This window comes from Triticum urartu, chromosome 5A (assembly GCF_056163025.1).
Source record: "Triticum urartu cultivar PI428250 chromosome 5A, HENAU_Tu73, whole genome shotgun sequence".
In the NCBI taxonomy this organism is placed as follows: Eukaryota; Viridiplantae; Streptophyta; class Magnoliopsida; order Poales; family Poaceae; genus Triticum; species Triticum urartu.
Genome location: NC_141877.1, coordinates 543,356,250 through 543,378,742, shown reverse-complemented (window position 1 = coordinate 543,378,742; position 22,493 = coordinate 543,356,250). Strand labels below are relative to the sequence as shown.

At 44.2% G+C, this 22,493-nt stretch overlaps 1 long non-coding RNA gene across 14 annotated transcripts; it reads right to left on the bottom strand.

Annotated features, from left to right (window-relative positions):
- Positions 1 to 15,513: 15,513 nt before the first annotated feature.
- Positions 15,514 to 22,064, bottom strand: LOC125510409 (uncharacterized). Of its 14 annotated transcripts, XR_007284591.2 has the most exons (5): positions 21,370 to 22,056; positions 20,864 to 20,968; positions 18,037 to 20,675; positions 16,157 to 16,221; positions 15,514 to 16,062 (listed from the first exon to the last, which is right to left on the bottom strand). It is a non-coding gene; the product is annotated as an uncharacterized LOC125510409 (long non-coding RNA). The 14 variants fall into 14 exon arrangements; XR_007284586.2 differs by having other exon boundaries at positions 16,157 to 20,675; positions 21,370 to 22,064; XR_007284585.2 differs by having other exon boundaries at positions 15,514 to 17,956; positions 21,370 to 22,055.
- Positions 22,065 to 22,493: the final 429 nt, after the last annotated feature.

Genomic DNA, 22,493 nt, shown 5'->3' with positions numbered 1-22,493 from the left:
TGCGGTAATATTTTTACATATTCTTTACTAACTCAAAGCCTGTTAGAAGGCTGGCATAGGCTTCAGTCAGTCCGCTCTTGGCGGACTGAACCTTCTGGATCACCGCACTCATAATAGTGCGGTGCTCCTCGTCGATGGAGGCGCCTTTAAGCACCTCCAGCAAATTGTCCGGTGCCTCTGGTTGGACGGAGGTTACCGGCTCAGTAGGCTTGCTCCTCTTGGAAGGAGGCTGCCTACCGGAGTCCGGAACCGTTGAAGGTTCCGGCGCGGTGTCCGGCTCAAAGCCGGACTCGGGGCCCTTGGGGGTTTTATCCCCTTTGCGCCTGGAGTCCAGGAGGTCGCCTTGCGGCGCCTCCAGGACCACCTCCTCCTGCCTTGGAACCTGTTGGGACAGCACCTCGGCGTCGTCCGTAGGGTGGGGGGAGGTAGCGGGCAGAAGTGAATTCACGTCCGATGAATCCAGGGAGCCGCTCGACGACTCGTCGAGCCCGGCCTTGGCGGACTGCATAGTCATATTCTGCGTAAGGAGGATCTGTGCAAGAAAGGAACACTATGAATTGCTCTGGTGTACGAATACTTACGATCTCGCCAGGGGCTTGGCCCTGTGCGGCCTCTCCTCTTCGCCGTCGTCGGCGTTGGTGGAGTAGTCCGGAGGAAGGGTCTTCCCCTTCTTGGACCCTTCGGCCTCCCCAGTTGGCGCGGCCTTCCTTTTCTTCCCTCCTCCCGCTGGAGGGGGAGAGGTCTCTTCTTCCTCCTCCTCGTCATCATGGGAGGAGTGCGTCTTGGAGTCGTCGGATGATGAATCCGACACCTCCTGGCGCCGGGCACTCTTTCGAGTCCCCGTGGCCTTCTTGGCCTTCTTCTCTGGCACCACATAGGGTGCCGGAACCAGCAGCTTCGCCAAGCGAGCGTCCGCTGGGCCTTCAGGCAAAGGAGCCGGACATTTGATCTGTCCGGACGTCTCCTGCCAATCCTGTCAAAGGTAAGGGAGCTTAGATCCTGCATGGAGTCAAACTATGAAAAACTAATACCCTGTAAAAGGTAAAAACAGCTTACCGCACGAGCGTGACGCTGCGTGCTGAATCCGCGATTCTCGGTAGCGGATGTGGGGGCCTCAGCGCCCTTGAAAAGCACCTTCCAGGCATATTCGTACGTCGTGTCGAAGAGCCTGCTCAGAGTTCAGTGTCGCACCGGGTCGAACTCCCACAGGTTGAAAGCCCATTGTTGACACGGGAGGATCCGGCAGATGAACATAACCTGGACTACGTTGACAAGTTTGAGCTTCTTGTCCACCAGGGTTTGGACGCATGTTTGGAGTCCGGTCAGCTCTCCTTTTTTACCCCACGACAGGCCCGTCTCTTTCCAGGAGGTGAGCCGCGTAGGGGGTCCAGATCGGAACTCGGGGGCTACGACCAATTCAGGGTCGCGCGGCTCGGTGATGTAAAACCACCCCGATTGCCACCCCTTTAGGGTCTCCACGAAGGAGCCCTCAAGCCATAGGACGTTGGGCATCTTGCCCACCATGGCACCTCCGCACTCCACCTGGGTGCCGCGCACCACCTTCGGCTTGACATTGAAAGTCTTGAGCCATAGGCCGAAATGGGGGCGGATGCAGAAGAAAGCCTCGCACACGACGATAAACGCCGAGATGTTGAGGACAAAGTTCGGGGCCAGATCGTGGAAATCCAGGACATAGTAGAACATGAGCCCTCGGACAAATGGGTGGAGAGGGAAGCCCAGTCCACGGAGGAAATGGGGGAGGAACACCACCCTCTCATGGGGCCTAGGGGTGGGGATGAGCTGCCCCTCTTCGGGAAGCCGGTGCGCAATGTCGTTAGACAAGTATCCGGCCTTCCTTAGTTTTTTGATGTGTCCCTCCGTGACGGAGGAGACCATCCACTTGCCTCCCGCTCCGGACATGGCTGGAGAAGGTTGAGGTGGGGTGTGCGGACTTGGGCGCTGGAGCTCGAGTGCGCGGAAATGGATAGGCAAAGGAGGAAGAAGGCGTGGATGAAAAGGTGGATCCTTATCCCCTTATATGGGTGGACGCAACTATGCGTCCCCACCAGCCTGGTAAAACTCGCTTATCTCCCAAGCGCCGTAATCAATGGCGCGGTTGGGTTACCCACGCCCGTATTGATGAGAATCCCAGAATAAGGGGACACGATCTCTGCTTTGACAAGACGTGCCAAGGAAACCACCTCGCTAAACGCACTGAGGTGGGACAGTAAAGCGATTCGAACAAAGACTTGGCCGTGGTGTGATGTCACGCTACGGAATACGTCTGCAGATTAGATTTGTGTAAATATTATTCTCTCTATGGCAATAGGTGGAAACTTATTTTGCAGTTGTGTTCAAAATCTTCTATGAAGTACTTGGAGGAGGAACCCGCCTTGCAATGCCGAAGACAATCTGCACACTGGACTCGTCGTCATTGAAGCCTGGTTCAGGGGCTACTGAGGGAGTCCTGGATTAGGGGGTGTCTGGATAGCCGGACTATACCTTCGGCCGGACTCCTGGACTATGAAGATACAAGATTGAAGACTTCATCCCGTGTCCGGAAGGGACTTTCCTTGGCGTGGAAGGCAAGCTTGGTGATACGGATATGTAGATGTCCTACCATTGTAACCGACTCTGTGTAACCCTAGCCCTCTCCGGTGTCTATATAAACCGGAGGGTTTTAGTCCGTAGGACGAACGACAATCATACCATAGGCTAGCTTCTAGGGTTTAGCCTCCTTGATCTCGTGGTAGATCTACTCTTGTACTACCCATATCATCAATATTAATCAAGCAGGACGTAGGGTTTTACCTCCATCAAGAGGGCCCGAACCTGGGTAAAACATCGTGTGCCCCCTGTTACCATCCGCCTAGACGCACAGTTCGGGACCCCCTACCCGAGATCCGCCGGTTTTGACACCGACAGCTACACTGAGGAAAGCTATATAATTACATTGGTAAAGTATCGGTTTTGGTTTTCACTAAGGACCTGACATTTTGAGGGTCAGCAGGAGAGGATTCAAGTATTACAAAGACCCGGTTTAAGATTAACATCATAAAACGACCCTTGGGGGCTACCTGGGTTAGTGTTTCAACTTTGGAATCAAGAAATAAAGGGAGATGAAAATACCTCATAGCGTTCCTTCATCGAGTTCACCAAACCGGCTTCATAGTCACGGTTTGAGTGCAGACGGTTTAAGAAACCGGAGTGAAGTTCTTTAGCATTGAGATGAGCATAGCTTGATAAATCAGTGCTCCATTTACCCTTTTCCCTGGCAGCACACTCCTCTTTGGCACTATGCCAGTAATGACAACATCATCTCCTTGGCCTTCAGTAGTTTTTGCGGGTGATGATGGAGTATCAGTACCTCTCATCGGACTAGCCCAGTTTGGAGCTGCCGGTTTAGTGTCAGGCACAACAGGATTAGCTTCTGGTTGTTCATCAACATTCTGGTCTTAAAGGGGCGGTTCATCAAAGGTAGCTTCAGGATGAGGACCCTCCGGTTCACAAGTTTGGTCCGGTTCACCTATTTGCTCTTCTCCAAAAACAGCCTGGTCTTCTGACGGATTGTTGACCTGAGCTTTCTTGCTGGGTTTAGCTTTGGCTCTGCAAACAAAATTAAAAGAAGGTTTAGCATCTTATTCAAGATTTGCAACACATTTGAAGAAAGGGTTTGAATACTTACCCAGCTACAGTTTTAAGAGGAGGGAGTTGGGTTGCTGTTGATTCGCCAGAGGATGAGGGAGGTGTCACCTGATAATTTGAATCGAATGGATTAAGAGGTTGTCTAAAATAACCTGCCTTGGGATAAGAATTGTCAGAAGTGGGAGAGACCTCAGACCGGCGCTTCCGAACTGGGGTATCAGGTAAACCGGCCAAAGTGACCTGTTAGCCACTGTGCCGGGTTGTCCGGCGAGCTTCATGTTGTTGCGTCTTCAAAATAAATGTTGGATCCAAGTAAGCAAGAGGATGAGAAAAGCTTACTTTCCAGACTGCTTGACGTTTTTTTTGTGTTGGCATAGAGTCTGAACCGGAGGAAAGGGTAATTATATCTACATCATTAGCTTGGCTGCCTTCTACGTCCTCCTGATAAAGATCATTGTTAGTGAGGTGCATGAAAAGGGAGCCAAGTGAGTCAAGTTCTACCTCAACTTCCAGATCATCGGCATCTTCATCAAGTTCCATGTTGATCCGGTCAGCCGTTTTCCGCTTTGAGGTACGCTTGGCGGCTTTGGTTTTGGGACGGGATGGCTTTGCCACTTTATCTGTGGATTTCCGCTTGCAGAAGGGATCATCACCCTGTTTATACGCAAACATAAGGAAGTTTACAAGTTGAACAATTTAAAGATATCAAAGATAAGAAGGAAGCATAGTGCTTACAGCAGGCGGTTTATTTTGAGTATAGAAGGTGTTCAAGCCGGTTTGGCGACAGACTGATTCCGGTTCATTCAAAATTTTCTTGACGCTTTCAGTGACCTCTTCATCGGTCACCTGAATGTTGATATGGCGTTGGGGGTCTTCTAAATCACCGGTGTACTCACACATTAAACCGGGGCGGCGGCTTAGTGGCAAGACGCTCCAAGATATCCAGCAACGCACAAAATCAATGCCTGTTAAACCGTTGGCCATAAAGGCCCGGAGCTTGGTGAGTTGAGGGGCATATTTGGCCCGTTCCACAGAACTTAAACGCTGCGGCATCGGATGAGTGTTGGAAAGCCGGTGATCACGGTAGCCTGGAAGAGGGTTCTCATCTTCATGAGAGGTATCTATGCAGTAGAACCAAGTCTGATTCCATTCCTTAGGGTGACTGTGCAGTTTGGCATGAGGAAATTCAACTTCTTTCTGCTTTTGAATAGAGACACCACCAAGTTCAGTGTTGGGACCATTTACAAATTCTGTATGCCGGTTCAGATGAAAAAAGTCCCGGAACAGCTTAGCAGTTGGTTCTTCTTGTAAGTATACTTCATAGAAGACTTGGAAGTTGCATAGATTGGACACCAAATTGGGTCCGATATCTTGAGGATGGAGTTGGAAACTGGCAAGCACATCTCAGAAAAACTTCGACCCGGGCGGTTTGAAACCACAGCCTATGTGGTCGACAAAGACCACTACCTCACCCTGCCTCGGGGTAGGAGGATTCTCTGTTCCTGGAACTCGCGATCGAATTTTAGTTTTCTTAGGCAAGGTGCCGATACTGACCATTCCGTTCAACTGTTCCTCGGTGACCCGGGAACGAGCCCAGTTGCAAGCGGCAAACTGTTTGGCCATTGTGAAGCGAAAAGATGAAAAAGAAATGCCGGATTACAAATCATTCATGGTGGTACGCAAGATGCAATGGAATAAAGATATACAGATATGTGAAATTGCGTAAGCCGGAGACTGATACAATAATGACTGACAAGGTCATATCAAGGGTATACATGTGTTGTTAAACCAGACTGTTACAATGAATATAAAGGGGGGTTTGCCGGTTTACTAGGGGACTAATGGTATGAGATAGATTGTTTTTACAAGGCTAAAACGCCTACATGGTAAAGAGGATACAGATCTAAGGCGAAAAGGGCTAAGTAAGGTAAACAGGTTTCACAGGATCACATGGGCATTTTGGATCTACCACAAGTCAGGAAAAGAAAAAGATTTAGACCTAAAAAAGTTGGTCCTGGAGCAGTTCACAAAGGTCCAGATCAGTTTATATGCGTATAAGGCTTGGTTTGATAGCCAAAATAAGGACTACTATAGCTGCCGCACGGAACGCATCAAGTTTGAGGTCTGCTGTGTATGGACTGACGAAGAACAAGAGAAGAACGCCATGAACCCATGTGAACCCTAAGTGGATCTGCAGAGGAAAAAGGGGAAGATTTACCGAAGTTATTGAAGTAGAGGAGGTGCGTCGTGTTTTTCTGGTTCAGTCAGGTTGATGCAGCGGTCGACAATGAGGCAGAGGCGAAGCTCGACGACGGCGGCGGCGCTCGGGTGCAGAGGCGTCGCGAGGAGGAAGAAGAGATGAAGAGGCAACGGGAGGAAAAGGAAAGGGATCCTCGGCCCTATTTATAAGGCAAAAAGATAAGCGACAAGCGCGGGAATCGAGGAGCCCAAAAATGGATATATGAAAAGGTTGTTGCCTCGATTGTTGGATGCTCATTAATAAAGGGTATCTTCGACTTTAATGAACAGGTGACATCACGGCGATTTACTACAAATCTGGAGGATGACGTCACGGCGGTTTACAAGATCTATGCGAAGGTGCAAACGGAGGAATTTTTCTAAGTGTTGAAGATTGACATGAACAAGTTCAAACCAATCTGGGGCCTAATGTCGGGGATATTACTACTGGACGTAAACCAGCCAGGAGTAGCTGGATTAACTTTATGAAGATTAGAAGCCCATGAAGACGTAAGAATGATGGCGCTTTATGAAGGCCCAAGGCCCAGAGGCGAGTTAAGGCCTATAGATGTAAACCGACCTTATTATGTAACTTGCATTGTAAGATAGGAATTATAGAGACCGAACCAGACACGTTTATGATCCGGTTTTGGGACTCTGTAAACTGGCGGGCGTCAACCTATGTATATAAAGAGACGACCCGGCAGCGGTTTAGGGACAAGACATACAACTCGAGAGCCAGTCAAAGCGGATTCGCTCCCTGGTCATCGAAACCCTAGCAATACCAATCACAACTAGACGTATGCTTTTACCTTCATCGAAGGGGACGAACTAGTATAAACTTCCCGTGTCCCCTTGTCCGGTTTAACCCCTTTAAGCTAACCCGTTGCGATGGCTCCACGACTAAGTCATTTCACAAGGACATCTGTCGTGACAAACCCACGACATATTCCTAGATCACTATTGTACTCCCTTGCTAAACACAGTGTAGGGTATACAATAGATCTGGTACACAGCATGGCATACTTTATAGAACCTACTGAGGCACAGGGAATGATTTTCATTCTCTTTCTATCTTCTGCCGTGGTCGGGCTTTGAGTCTTACTCAATTTCACACCTTGTAACACAGGCAAGAACTCTTTTTTTGACTGTTCCATTTTGAACTACTTCAAAATCTTGTCAAGGTATGTACTCATTGAAAAAACTTATCAAGCATTTTGATCTATCTCTATAGATCTTGATGCTCAATATGTAAGCAGCTTCGCCGAGGTCTTTATTTTGAAAAACTCCTTTCAAATACTCCTTTATGCTTTCCAGAAAAATTCTACATTATTTCCGATCAACAATATGTCATTCACATATATTTATCAGAAATGTTGTAGTGCTTCCACTCACTTTCTTGTAAATACAGGCTTCACCGCAAGTCTGTATAAAACTATATGATTTGATCAACTAATCAAAACGTATATTCCAACTCCGAGATGCTTGCACCAGTCCATAGATGGATCACTAGAGCTTGTACATTTTGTTAGCACCTTTAGGATCGACAAAACCTTCTGGTTGCATCATATACAACTCTTCTTTAAGAAATTCATTAAGGAATGTAGTTTTAACATCCATTTGCCAGATTTCATAAAATGTGGCAATTTGCTAACATGATTCGGACAGACTTAAGCATCGCTACGAGTGAGAAAATCTCATCATAGTCAACACCTTGAACTTGTCGAAAACCTTTTGCGATAATTCGAGCTTTGAAGATAGTAACACTACTATCAGCGTCCGTCTTCCTCTTGAAGATTCATTTATTTTCTATGCCTTGACGATCATCGGGCAAGTCAACCAAAGTCCATACTTTGTTCTCATACATGGATCCTATCTCAGATTTCATGGCCTCAAGCCATTTCGCGGAATCTGGGCTCATCATCGCTTCCTCATAGGTCGTAGGTTCGTCATGGTCAATTAACATGACCTTCAGAACAGGATTACCGTACCACTCTGGTGCGGATCTCACTCTGGTTGACCTACGAGGTTCGGTAGTAACTTGATCTGAAGTTACATGATCATCATCATTAGCTTCCTCACTAATTGGTGTAGGAGTCACAGAAATAGATTCCTGTGATGAACTACTTTCCAATAAGGGAGCAGGTATAGTTACCTCATCAAGTTCTACTTTCCTCCCACTCACTTCTTTCGAGAGAAACTCCTTCTCTAGAAAGGATCTATTCTCAGCAACAAATATCTTGCCTTCGGATCTGTGATAGAAGGTGTACCCAACAGTTACTTTTGGGTATCCTATGAAGACGCACTTCTCCCACTTGGGTTTGAGCTTATCAAGATGAAACTTTTTCACATAAGCATCGCAACCCCAAACTTTAAGAAATGACTGCTTAGGTTTCTTGCTAAACTACAGTTCATACGGTGTCATCTCAACGGATTTAGATGGTGCCCTATTTAACGTGAATGCAGTTGTCTTCTAATGCATAACCCTAAAATGATAGTGGTAAATCGGTAAGTGATATCATAGATTGTACCATATCTAATAAAGTACGGTTATGATGTTCGGACACACCATTACGCGGTGGTGTTCCAGGTGGCATGAGTTGCGAAACTATTTCACATTGTTTCAAATGAAGACCAAACTCATAACTCAAATATTCTCCTCCACGATCAGATCGTAGAAACTTTATTTTCTTGTTACGATGATTTTCCACTTCACTCTGAAATTATATGAACTTTTCAAATGTTTCAGATTTATGTTTCATCAAGTAGATATACACATATCTGCTCAAATCATCTGTGAAGGTCAGAAAACAATGATACCCGCCGTGAGTCTCAACACTCATTGGACCGCATACATCGGTATGTATTATTTCAATAAGTCAGTGGCTCGCTCCATTGTTTCAGAGAACGGAGTCTTAGTCATCTTGCCCATGAGGCATGGTTCCTAAGCATCAAAATGATTCATAATCAAGTGATTCCAAAAGCCCATCAACATGGAGTTTCTTCATGCCCTTTACACCAATATGACCTAAACGGAAGTGCCACAAATAAGTTGCACTATCATTATTAACTTTGCATCTTTTGGCTTCAATATTATGAATATGTGTATCACTACGATCGAGATCCAACGAACCATTTTCATTGGGTATATGACCATAGAAGGTTTTATTCATATAAACAAAACAACAATTATTCTCTAACTTAAATGAATAACCGTATTGCAATAAACATGATCAAATCATATTCATGCTCAACGCAAACACCAAATAACATTTATTTAGGTTTAACACTAATCCCGAAAGTATAGGGAGTGTGCGATGATGATCATATCAATCTTGGAACCACTTCCAACACACATCGTCACTTCACCCTTAACTAGTCTATGTTCATTCCACAACTCCCGTTTTGAGTTACTACTCTTAGCAACTAAACCAGTATCAAATACCGAGGGGTTGCTATAAACACTAGTAAAGTACACATCAATAACATGTATATCAAATATAGCATTGTTCACTTTGCCATCCTTCTTATCCGCCAAATACTTGGGGCAGTTCTGCTTCCAGTGACCAGTCCCTTTGCAGTAGAAGCACTTAGTCTCATGCTTAGGTCCAGACTTGGGCTTCTTCACTTGAGCAGCAACTTGCTTGCCGTTCTTCTTGAAGTTCCCTTTCTTTCCCTTTGCCATTTTATTGAAACTAGTGGTCTTGTTAATCATCAACACTGGATGCTCTTTCTTGATTTCTACCTTCATCGATTTCATCATCATGAAAAGCTCGGGAATCGTTTTCATCATCCCTTGCATACTATAGTTCATCACGAAGTTCTACTCACTTGGTGATGGTGACTAGAGAATTCTGTCAATCACTATTTTATCTGGAAGATTAACTCCCACTTGATTCAAGTGATTGTAGTACCCAGACAATCTGAGCACATGCTCACTGCTTGAGCTATTCTCCTCCATCTTTTAGCTATAGAAGTTTTTGGAGACTTCATATCTCTCAACTCGAGTATTTGCTTGAAATATTAACTTCAACTCCTGGAACATCTCATATGATCCATGATGTTCAAAACGTCTTTGAAATCCTGATTCTAAGCTGTTAAGCATGGTGCACTAAACTATCAAGTAGTCATCATATTGAGCTAGCCAAATGTTCATAACGCCTGCATCTGCTCCTGCAATAGGTCTGTCACCTAGCGGTGCATCAAGGACATAATTCTTCTATGCAGCAATGAGGATAATCAACAAATCACGGATCCAATCCGCATCATTGCTACTAACATCTTTCAACTTAGTTTTTCTCTAGGAACATGTCAAAAATAAACAGAGGAGTTAAACGCGAGCTATTGATCTACAACATAGATATGCTAATACTACCAGGACTAAGTTCATGATAAATTAAAGTTCAATTAATCATATTACTTAAGAACTCCCACTTAGATAGACATCCCTCTAATCATCTAAGTGATCACGTGATCAATATCAACTAAACCATGTCCGATCATCACATGAGATGGAGTAGTTTTCAATGGTGAACATCACTATGTTGATCATATCTACTATATGATTCACGCTCGACCTTTCAATCTCCAGTGTTCCGAGGCCATATCTGCATATGCTAGGCTCGTCAAGTTTAACCCGAGTATTCTGCGTGTGCAAAACTGGCTTGCACCTGTTGTAGATGAACGTAGAGCTTATCACACCCGATCATCACGTGGTGTCTCGGCACGACGAACTTTGGCAATGGTGCATACTCATGGAGAACACTTTTATCTTGAAATTTAGTGAGAGATCATCCTATAATGCTACCGCCGATCTAAGCAAAATAAGATGCATAAAGGATAAACATCATATGCAATCAATATAAGTGATATGATATGGCCATCATCATCTTGTGCTTGTGATCTCCATCTCCGAAGCACCGTCATGATCACCATCGTCATCGGTGCGACACCTTGATCTCCATCGTAGCATCATTGTCGTCTCGCCAACTTTTGCTTCTACGACTATCGCTACCGTACCGCTTAGTGATAAAGTAAAGCATTACAGGGCGATTGCATTGTATACAATAAAGCGACAACCATATGGCTCCTGCCAGTTGCCGATAACTCGGTTACAAAACATGATCATCTCATACAATAAAATATAGCATCATGTCTTGACCATATCACATCACAACATGACCTGCAAAAACAAGTTAGACGTCCTCTACTTTGTTGTTGCAAGTTTTACGTGGCTGCTATGGGCTGAGCAAGAACCGTTCTTACCTACACATCAAAACTACAACGATAGTTCATCAAGTTAGTGTTGTTTTAACCTACTCAAGGACCGGGCGTAGCCACACTCGGTTCAACTAAAGTTGGAGAAACTGAAACCCGCCAGCCACCTGTGTGCAAAGCACGTCAGTAGAACCAGTCTCGCGTAAGCGTACGTGTAATGTCGGTCCGGGCCGCTTCATCCAACAATACCGCCGAACCAAAGTATGACATGCTGGTAAGCAGTATGACTTGTATCGCCCACAACTCACTTGTGTTCTACTCGTGCATATAATATTTACGCATAAAACCAGGCTCGGATGCTAGTGTTGGGGAACGTATTAATTTCAAAAATTTCCTACGCACACACAGGATCATGGCGATTCATAGCAACGAGAGGGGAGAGTATGTCTACGTACCCTTGTAGACCGAATGCGGAAGCGTTAGCACAACGCGGTTGATGTAGTCGTACGTCTTCATGATCCGACCGATCCAAGTATCGAACGCACGGCACCTCCGAGTTCTGCACACGTTTAGCTCGATGACATCCTCGCCTTCTTGATCCAGCAAGAGAGGCGAAGTAGTAGATGAGTTCCAGCAGCACGACGGCGTGGTGACGGTGTTGGTGAAGAACAATCTTCACAGGGCTTCGCCTTAGCACTACGAAAACTATGACGGAGGATAAACTAGAGGGGACGGGGTTGCCGGCACATGGCTTGGTGTTTCTTGATGTGTCTTGGGTGCTAGCCCTACCCCTCTATTTACATATTGAGCCTTGGGGTCGAAATTTGGAGTAAAAGCCTCCACAAAGTCAGTTTCACCCGAAAGGCAAGAGTCCTTCTCGGACTCCAGGGCCAGACGCCAGGGTTCCCGGCGTCTGGACCCAGACGCCAGGGCGTCTGGCCCCTGGACTCCGCAAAACTTCCTTTTGCGCTTTCCAAAAACCTTGTGGGCTTTCCCCTTTGGCCCAAATAAAGTGTTCTCGTACCCAAACATTTTGGGAAACATCCGGAACCCCTTCCGGTGAATTCCGGAACCCTTCCGGAGACCAAACACTATTATCCCATATATCAAACTTTATCTCCGGACCATTCCGGGAAGTTCCTCATCATGTCCATGAACTTATCCGGGACTCCGAACAACATTCGGTTACCAACATACATAACTCATAAATACTATATCGTCAATGAACGTTAAGCGTGCGAACCCTACGGGTTCGAGAACTATGTAGACATGACCGAGACACTTTTCCGGTCAATAACCAATAGCGGAACCTGGATGCTCATATTGGCTCCTACATATTCTACGAATATCTTTATCAGTCAAACCGCATAACAACATACGTTGTTCCCTTTGTCATCGGTATGTTACTTTCCCAAGATTCGATCATCGGTATCTCAATATCTAGTTCAATCTCGTTACCGGCAAGTCTCTTTACTCGTTCCGTAACACATCATCCCACAACTAACTCATTAGTTGCAATGCTTGCAAGGCTTAAGTGATGTGTATTACCGAGTGGGCCTAGAGATACCTCTTCGACAATTGGAGTGACAAATCCTAATCTCGAAATACGCCAACCCAACAAGTACCTTCGGAAACACCTGTAGAGCACCTTTATAATCACCCAGTTACGTTGTGACGTTTGGTAGCACACAAAGTGTTCCTCCGGTAAACGGGAGTTGCATAATCTCATAGTCATAGGAACATGTATAAGTCATGAAGAAAGCAATAGCAACATACTAAACGATCAAGTGCTAAGCTAACGGAATGGGTCAAGTCAATCACATCATTCTCTAATGATGTGATCTCGTTAATCAAATGACAACTCATGTCTATGGCTAGGAAACTTAACCATCTTTGATTCAACGAGCTAGTCAAGTAGAGGCATACTAGTGACACTCTGTTTGTCTATGTATTCACACATGTATTATGTTTCCGGTTAATACAATTCTAGCATGAATAATAAACATTTATCATGAAATAAGGAAATAAATAATAACTTTATTATTGCCTCTAGGGCATATTTCCTTCAACTTGTTGTCGTCAACTCACAAACACATTTAAATTGGTGGGACTCTCTACAAGTAAACGATGTGGGACTATCTATTAACCATATATAGTGCACGTACGGACGCGTATAGATAAACGTGCCGTTGAACTTATATAGTACCACCTCGGATATTAAGAAAAGTATGAAATCAAGAAAAAACAGACAGGAAGAAGCATATTATGACATGGTAAGAAAGCGCATTGTGACGATGAACCCGGCAAAGTCAATGCGTGCTTTACTATTAAGGAAAAGATTAATCTGTTGGCATGGTCGACAAAAAATAGGGTTTGATGTGCACTGTGCCTTTCGTCTAAACTCTTTTTAGCTTTTTTTATACATATGACGAAAAAGGGTTCCCCCATTTTAGAGTATAAAGCAACTAGCGACAATAAGGTTCATACAACATATAAGTTTAGGTAGCAATAGAGATAAAATTAAGTCTTATTAGCACATATGCCCGTGCGTTGCAACGGGAGAAATTAGTTTGTCCATCAAAATAACATCCAAATGGCGCCGTCCGGCGATGACACGGAGGTGCACCCCCAAAATCTAGATAATTTTTGTTTCTTTTAAATATCAGATTATCTCCATGATGAAATGATGGGTAACATAATGGACGCACTATTTGTTTCTATTAAAAAATTACAGACTAATAGCACAACATAAAAATCAATGAGTTTATCTCTTCGCCATCGAACCGCGGATCTTTGCATTTTCTATTTATCCCATGTCAGCACAAAACCCATATAGACAACAGTAACAAAACTTCTCAAAAAAAAAAACAGAGTTGAACCAAGTTGAGCTGCAGTCTGGCTTCATGTGGTAACATACATTGAGACGGCTCTTGTTGTGCGGTGGTAGCATACACTGGGACATATCTTGTTGTGCGGGGCGGATTGATGGTTGAGGTCTCACGGCTCACAACAGCAGCAATGCGTGGCCGAGCAGCCGGAGTAGGAATGCAGCTTCGATCTTCGGACCTCGTCCAAGGTAGCAATCCCATGCAATCTTGTTTAAATACTCTTTATGCAACCCACAATCATGTGCCTTAATTATTGAGGTAGCCTACAAATCCGCTTCCTTAACTATGGGACAGCCCACACAATCCTCAGTATTTGTCATGTCCCCCCATCTCGTTTATTTAGCTCACATCCTTTAGTCACAACTAGTATAATGCCCGTGCTTTGCCACGGGCTTCTTAAAATTTATATCGGTTGCATATATAAACATGTCAAATTTCACATGTAAAAAAAAGCAAACCTTTAGCATAGGTTAAATAACTGAAACTGACTCCACTTGCAATGTATTTCGATAAAGAATGAAACGCAATTCGACGACGTATCTAGCATATATGCACAAAAAGTAGAAAAGGTGGCACAAAAACATAGAACTCTTTATTGTGCACTGCATTACAAATGATAGATAGCACATGGAACCCTTTATTATCCATTAAGTAAATATAACACATGGAGGATTTTGTACTCTTAAAATGAATGTTCCAAGATGCTACAACCAAAAACTTGATTGCGTTACGAAATTGTCTAACAAATTATTACATATGAAATTAGGCACTTGGAGTTTAGAATTTAGGTACTACTGCAGCAAAACACACGTCCCATGGCAACACAAAATACTTTAAGCCTTCCCCATTTATTATTCATAGCTCAAAAGATTTTGGACAGACCATGTCTACTTTTCTTTGCTCAAATGGATTGAGGCCCCACCAACTGCACTCAACTTCTAAGATATTTCTTCTTTAATGTCCATGAAAGCAATCATCCAGTAAGGTCGTTAATGATTGTAAGTGATATTTATAATTACTTGATATTTTCATATACAATATCTAAATAATAAACTATTTATAATCATTATCCTCCATTTACCACCCCCTCAACTCAGGTGCAACTGCAGCCCTCTAATTAGAAACACAACAGTAAAGTATTAAGCCAACAATAATGAAGAACGTGATAATCTATCAATTGGTTCTGCAGCATGGTAACCACTAACCACTCCGACAACTATTGCACATAACTTTGGCCTTTCTCTGTTCATGACAAAATATCAACTCCCAAGGCAATGCTAGGAGTGCCTATTTCTTATGGATGTCACAAATGTTGTAATATGATTTGCCGACACGATTGTATTTTCATAGAGCCAGACAATGAATACAAATAATTAGAGGCCAGGATATCAAACATTAGATAGCCCCATAAAAATAGCATACATGTAATCCTTGTAAATATTTTGCTTCTAATAATACATGTTTTAGACATCTGGTAGGAAATATTGAGTCTCAATAGCAAAGATCAAACACATGCTTCCCCGTCTGAGGTATAAATATGTGTAATTTCTTATTGGTGTGCTTTCGAAATCTTCTAGCTCATAACACCATAATTCCAGTGATTTTGCCACACATTTTGTTGGAACATATACATAAGCACTTCTTCACCCTACAATATATTGTTGGGGATCAAACTGAAAAGCGAAACATACGCCTTTTCACAAAAATTGTAAAATTGATGAGACTAAAGGAAAAGATGAATACCACTTAGTAGAAACAAATCGGACATGTAAATGCCTGAGCAAAGGACATACACAAAAACCAATCAAAAACCAATCAAAATCCAAAGAGAAGGGGCTTTAACGCTCCAATCATTATTCTGGTGTCTTGCATTAGGCATGCTGCTGTAGTGTGAGACTGTCACATTTTTCTAGACTGCTCCTAGCTGATTTACCCAGGATGCCCCTGTCGTTTATGTTCATTGAAACGGCTTCTGCAATCTCCAGAACTAAATTATTATCGGGTTAAGCAGTTGTAACTTCAAGTTTAAAAGATCAACAGTGCTAAGTTTTTTGCTCCTGTATTGCAGGAGATGCTGCAAAAATAAACCAATGCAAATTAAATAAAGCAATTAAGGATCCTAATCATCTCAGACTAAGTAAAGTTTAGATGAAGCAAACTTGCCCAACCATGGATCTTATAGGTCAAGAAGCCTTGCTCATGTCCACCTGCGGCGCCTCATTCACGACCTCACCTGGTGGTTGGTGCCATTGTAGTCACGAGAAACCAACATCACACACAACTTCTGATCTAATTAATCAGAGTGCTCTTTCTCATCTAGATGAAGAATCTCTTTCCCTCAAAATAAACTGTACGAACTCTCGACGCACAAGAAAACCAAAGGCACAGACAGACACAATTCCTTCCCTATCAATTGAAGCTCGGTAGAAGATGCTACCTTCAACCAATCCATTATGGCAACTCCAACGCACCACCCTGTCCAGTCCGCGTCTGCCCGTTTGGCCCAAACGGACAGACCGCACGACCCGCAGACCTTCAACCAATCCATTGCATTTTCTGTCCGTTTCGCGTTCGGGCCGCCCCATTTCCGGCTCAAATTTGCGTCCGGTTTGCGTCCAGACGGACGTCGAACGGACGCCCACACGCCCGCTCCGCATCCTCCTTGGGCCCGCGTGGCAGCCGCCCACCTACCACCCACCGTCCACATTTACGATGCACGCGCGGGCGGCCCCGCTTGTCAGCCACCCTGGCCGAGTGGTCGCCGTCCTTTTTAATGCGGAAGCCATGGACCGGTGGGGGTACACACTTCCACTTCCCCACTCCCGGCGACACATGCCTCCTTGAAGCCCGACACGCTCGGTTTCTCCAAACCCTAGCTCAACCTTGCCGCCGGCCACACTGGATCTCCAGCCGCAAGGGCAGGAACGACCACGAGGTCGGCTCTTCCTCTGGCTGTCGTCATCGCCGCTCCACCCCTCCACCTGCACCTCCAACACCCGCATTTCACATCGCGCCGCTGGCGGCCGGACCTTGCATGAGGCCATATGTGAAGGCGGAGATTTGCAAATGGGAATACCTCTCATAGTCATCAAGAAAATGATTGCATGAGATTAATTTTGAATTGGTAGAATACAAGTAATCCCTCCCAAGCCATGATGGATATCAGCTCGCCGCAACTTGGATCAGCGTCGGACGCATTCAAAGCAACATCAAGTTGAGAAGACAGTCACCTGTGTTCAATCATCCCCAGTCCCCGACCACACTTCCAGGACAAATGCCCTCATGGTGGTGCTGCTAATCATGGCCAACGCTCATCTATTCATAGCCGTAGCTACTTGCATAAGTGTCACCCCCCTAATAAATGTCACCTCTGTTAACTACCTCCAAATAAGTTCTGTATCTTGTACGTCAGCTCTGTATTTTTCATAGCAGTGGGGAACAACTAATTTCCTTTTCTAAGTGGTTACGCCAGTTCTGTTTTTCACAAAACAGCTTGCTTTAACGTTGAGTATTCACATGCATTAACATATGTCAGTCATCTCTACTATCTAACGATACCAAAGGCAAGCAAGCCCGAGCACTAAATGTCTGCGCCCTAAGTTAGTGTTGCTACTAAGATTGCATTTCTGTGCTTTGATGGCTTATTTCTTATGTGACAATTTTGAAACTGAAACGATTATTTGAGCAGACATAGAACAAGTCAAATTAGTTGTTCCCCAGTAATATGAAAAATAACCTTTTTTCTAGCATTGGACATAGAATCAAGCGGTGATTATAATTTCATCCACTACTTAAATGCACACCATATAGTCAAATTCTTAAATCAAGAATAGAGAATGCATGTTAAAGGGACTCCAGTCTACACAAATCATGGAAAAGTTTCCTTCATTTCGCTAGTAGCTTAGGCATGGATGCATGGTGATATGTACTAATACAAGCTGCAAAGCATGTGTCTAATAATTGGAAATCTGAAACAGCAGACACCTGAGTGTTAATGCAGAATAGCAAAAGATAAAAGAGCAGACGAGAAGGTGAAAATTCATGTCACCTTTTTGCTGAAATTCTTGTCATGTCAGTAGCCAAACATATATGATCTCCTTCAAGGCCTTTGAAGGCAATAGTATGCACCGGCTGGATCTACGCCGCTTCAAAATCTTTCTGGATCTTTCATGTGTTACCACTGTCGGCACGAGAAAAAAATTATAGCTACAGCGTAGAGACCACCTGCAAGGTTCAGGCTACAAACAAACATAAAAAACCTGATGTATTCAAAATACCTTAGACCAGAAAGTACGCAAACAACTTTAACTCTGAATATATGGTATGCGAGTGAGCACAACAACACCTCCTAGGGTCGCCACATGCCTTATCAAGTCTTGAGCTGAAGTGAATTTCCTTGCTAGCACAACCTTTTTTGTTCCAAAAAATTTCGGGTTTTGTCAAACACCGTATCGGATTGTGATATATGTGAAGCGAGATTTAGGTCATTTAACACCACAATATCCCCAAGTAGCAGGCATATTCTTAAGCTTCTGTACGAGTTTGCAAAGAAATTTTGTTGACATATCTAGATTGTCTGAGCAGCAGTATTGACCTCAGATTGCCGGTTGTATATCTCAAACTGAAATTCAGATTTAAACAATTGCAGCAAACTACACAGAAAATCTCTATCTCAAGAAGAATTGCTTACAATCAATTCCATTCTTTCTTTTCCTTGTGTTAACAGATAGTATAGTTTCACTCAAAACTTACACGGTTTAAAAAAGAGAAAAGTATGTTTTTGGTCCCTCAAGTTTCCAAAAAGTATAGATTTGGTCTCTTAAGATTTTTTGGTATACATTTGGTCCCTCAAGTCTCAAAACCGGACAAGTCTGGTCCTAAACCAGATTTTGACCCCATTGACCGGGTTTGACCGCCACAAAACCGCCCGATGAACAGTAAATTTGAGTTTTTTTAAAAAAAATCTTCAAAAAATTCCGAAATTTTTTGGGGTCCAATATGCTTACATGCATAAGGTGCGACCAAATTTTCATGGTCTTTCGACAATCGAGGAGCTCGTGACAAAAAGAACAACAATATATGTCCGATGAATAGTAAATTCAAACAAAATAAAAAAAAACAAAAAAATTCTGAAATTTTTTTGGGGTCCAATATGGTTACATGGGCAAGATGCGACCAACATTTTGTCATGAAATGACGTAGGACGGGCTCTAGCAAAATAAACAAATTTTGGCTATTTTTTGTGAGTGAATTTTTTTTTTGCCACGAGCTCCTTTAGTCTCGAAACGCCACCAAATTTTGCTCGAACCTTGAGCATGTAATCATATTAGACCCCAATAAGTTTCAGATTTTTTTGAATTTTTCTGATTTTGTTTTCGAATTTACTGTTCATCGGACGTAGATATTTTGTCTTTTTTGCCACGAGCTCCTCGAGTGTTGAAAGACCACGAAAATTTGGTCGCACGTTGCGCATGTAAGCATATTGGACCCTAAAAAATTTCAGATTTTTTTAGATTTCCTTTTTAAAACTTGAATTTACTGCTCATTGGGCGATTTTGTGGCGGTCAAACCCGGTCAACAGGGTCAAAATCTGGTTTAGGACCAAACTTGTCCGGTTTTGAGACTTGAGGGACCAAATGTATACCAAAAAATCTTGAGGGACCAAGTCTGTACTTTTTGGGAATTTGAGGGACCAAAAACATATCTTACTGGCCTATCTTTGCAAAAGTGAATGACACCTGATCCGCAATTAAAGAAAACACTATATAACTATACTGACGTGGGATAACTGTATAAGAAATCAATGAACATAACTATATTTCTAAACTGTTAACAGAAGGATGCAAGGTAAGCATAATTGAAAAAATAGGAGTATCAACAAGTATAGATGACAAAGTCTTCACCTTAATATTTCGTTGCCTTGTGTGATGATACAGTGTGACTCTTTGAACAAATTATTCACAAACTAAAAGCCTTATAAGCTATACATATTAAGGTGTTGTATGAAAAAATGGTCATTATTACAAACAATTCGAAGTGATTCACAACGCAATTTATTGAGCCAAATAATATACGTTGACAATCTATTTTCATATGCAAAAAAAAAACTATATGTCTGCATGACTGAATATAACTTCTATATTTCCAGTTGATATGAGCAACTTTTGATATCTTGACAACAAATCCTTCATTGTCTCACCTTGTGTTAAAAATTGCAATTATTCATGCCAATCTCCACTCCCCCACTCATTTTGGTCCGAACGCGAGAACTAAAAAGACCCAAACTCCAAACCTTTCCATGATAAGAGCAAGGAGAATATGATAGCACTGCTCACTGAACAAATTTGGGGAAAGCACGTTCAGGGTCGAGCCACGTCCACTAATATGCCTTGCTCAGGCACCTTGTCGAGCACCAGGAGCCGCTCGTTCTCCACGTGATGGCAGGGTCGCTCCTCCCAACAGCCTAGAAGAAGAGCAGAACTCGCGTTACACCCAACTACATGGTGAAGTAAACATGAGGTGGAAAACTAATCCGTCAACATGTTTCATGGCTTGATCCGGCGCTTATTGCGAAGCCTTGACCTGGTCCTCGCCGCCACTGTCGCGCCAGCCAGTGCTCCCCCGGGTGAGTTTCAGCTTGCGCCAGCGGCGGTCGGTGGTGGACGATTCGAGCAAGCCGCTACAGTGCTGGAGACAGTGCGGTGAAAGAAGTTCAGTGGAACACAGAATTTAAAAATAAAATATGTAAATCATCTTCCATCAAGGTAAATCCATCACCAAGATTTATTTCCTCTGCTAGAGTTTATACAAGAAAAATAGCTGACACACGCAAATAGGGGAATGAAGGGGAACAAATTGAGAGGAGGGGATCTCACCTGAGAGAACCCTTGCTGTTGGTGGTCGCATAGAATAGTCAGTACAACATAGAATAGTTAGTACAGCATAGAGTAGTCACATATCTGAACCCATTTCCTCATGATCTGAAATAAAATAAAAGAGCAATACCTTCAGAGCGATTGATTGCTAGCTGTCTAAACTCGGAATCAACTCATGTGCAATTTACGATAGAGGCAGTACAAGCATGTATCCTTATCCTGCTATCTAACTGTAGTACGGTTAAAAAGAAAGGAATTTGTCCCAAATAATCCAAGTAATTGGACTGCAAGATGAAGGTGCATACAACATTCAGTTCTGCTAGTGGTCTTTCACACAGAAATTTTTTGTTCTTGAAGCAAGCCGGAACTGAAGAAGTGATAGAGGCTCGGATCCCGGGACACGCACTTGAGCCATGGATTTCGTAGAGCCGAGAAGTGCTGCCACATCTCGGACCCATCAGCTCAAAACAAAATCTAGAAGAAGCATAGGGGAAAAATTATAGTACCTGTGTGTACGTGGGATCAATCCACGGTTCCTATGCCCGCAGCCAATTCCCACCAACTGCAGCTCTCATGCCGGTACGCCCGAGCATACTCCCGCTACAGCGAGCGTCGGCGCTAGGCGAGCTCTCCGGCGAGCAGGGCCTTCTCCGCCGCCTTTTTTCTTCACTCCTCCTGCTGCTCCTCCCTGACCTCCCCCTCGTCTCGTTTTCTTTGCATAGGAAGCCATGGCGCCGTCCGAGTTGCAGCTTCGCCGCCGTCCCAAACCGCCGCCGCCGCGCGCCTACAGGTCTCCCCATCGACCGGTTCCAGCCCTCCGTCGCCAGAACGTGCGGCTCGGAGTTCGTCGCCGCCGATCGACCTCTCCGGCGAGCAGGGCCTTCTCCGCCGCCTTCTTCTCCTTCACTCCTCCTGCTGCTCCTCCCTGACCTCCCCCTCGTCTTGTTTTCTCTGCACAAGGAGCCATGGCACCGCCCAAGTTGCAGCTTCAAGTTGTAGCGAGACGACCGATGGCTCCCGTCGAGGTAGCACAGGGATCGGCGGCGGCTTCATGTGCGAGGGCGGCGGCGGAGGGATGCGAGTGCGAGGGCAGCGGCGATGGGATCTGGTGTTTTTTTTTTTTTTTTTTGCGATAGATGGGATCTGGTGTTGCGTCGCTCGAGGGTACCCTTCGCTCGTTGGTACGTTACGAGGGAGCGACTTTTTTTCGTTGGTTTTCTTTCGTAGGCTTTTTTTCTTTGGATTTTTCTTGCGAGGGTAGTACGTCGAGGCATCACTTCTTCGTAACCTGGGTTGGTTTTTTTTCGTGCGAGGGGATACCTGGGGTTAGGAGTAGGGACGAAAATAAACCCAAAAAAGGTGGGACCAAAAAAAATCTGAAAGCGAGACTATCAACTGCTTCATTAAGAATAGAGACAATGCTGTTTTTCTCCTTTCTGAAAAAAATTATATGAGACCAGGTCTCACGGTTAGCAGGTGAGACTCGCCTTAATGGATGACACGTGACATTCACAAATCACAAAGCATCTAATCCCTCCCCCACCCACCCACCCCTCTCCTCTTGATTTCAAGTGAGGGATGTGGTGAATGCTTTGTGATTTGTGAATGCCACGTGTCATCTATCAAAATG